This window comes from Apis dorsata, unplaced genomic scaffold (assembly GCF_000469605.1).
Source record: "Apis dorsata unplaced genomic scaffold, Apis dorsata 1.3 scaffold_181, whole genome shotgun sequence".
NCBI classification, from domain to species: Eukaryota; Metazoa; Arthropoda; class Insecta; order Hymenoptera; family Apidae; genus Apis; species Apis dorsata.
The window spans coordinates 106,047-106,391 of NW_006263467.1; positions in this window are offsets into that span (position 1 = coordinate 106,047).

Sequence of the window (345 nt, forward strand, 5' to 3'; positions counted from 1 at the left end):
GTGTTCTCGGGACACGGCGGCTTAAAGCGGCACACAAGTCACGTACCGGCATGGGACCACCGAGTATTATGGCGCGTCCTCTACCCTGAACCGTTTCCCCCTCCACTCGCTCGCTCGCTAGCTAGCTCGCTCGCTCACTCATTCTCTCTGTCCGTTTGCCTCGTTCCAGCGTGTACACCTTCTTCTGCCTTGGCTGGCTACCTCTCTTCGTCGACCTTCCCTCCCTCCGTCTTCGTCCCACCCGCAGTCATATACGTATTACGCGCAGCGTATATAATGTGGGTGCCGGTTGCACAGCGAGGCAGCCCGGTGTCACGCTACGTGCTTCCTGCCCGCAGGCCATGG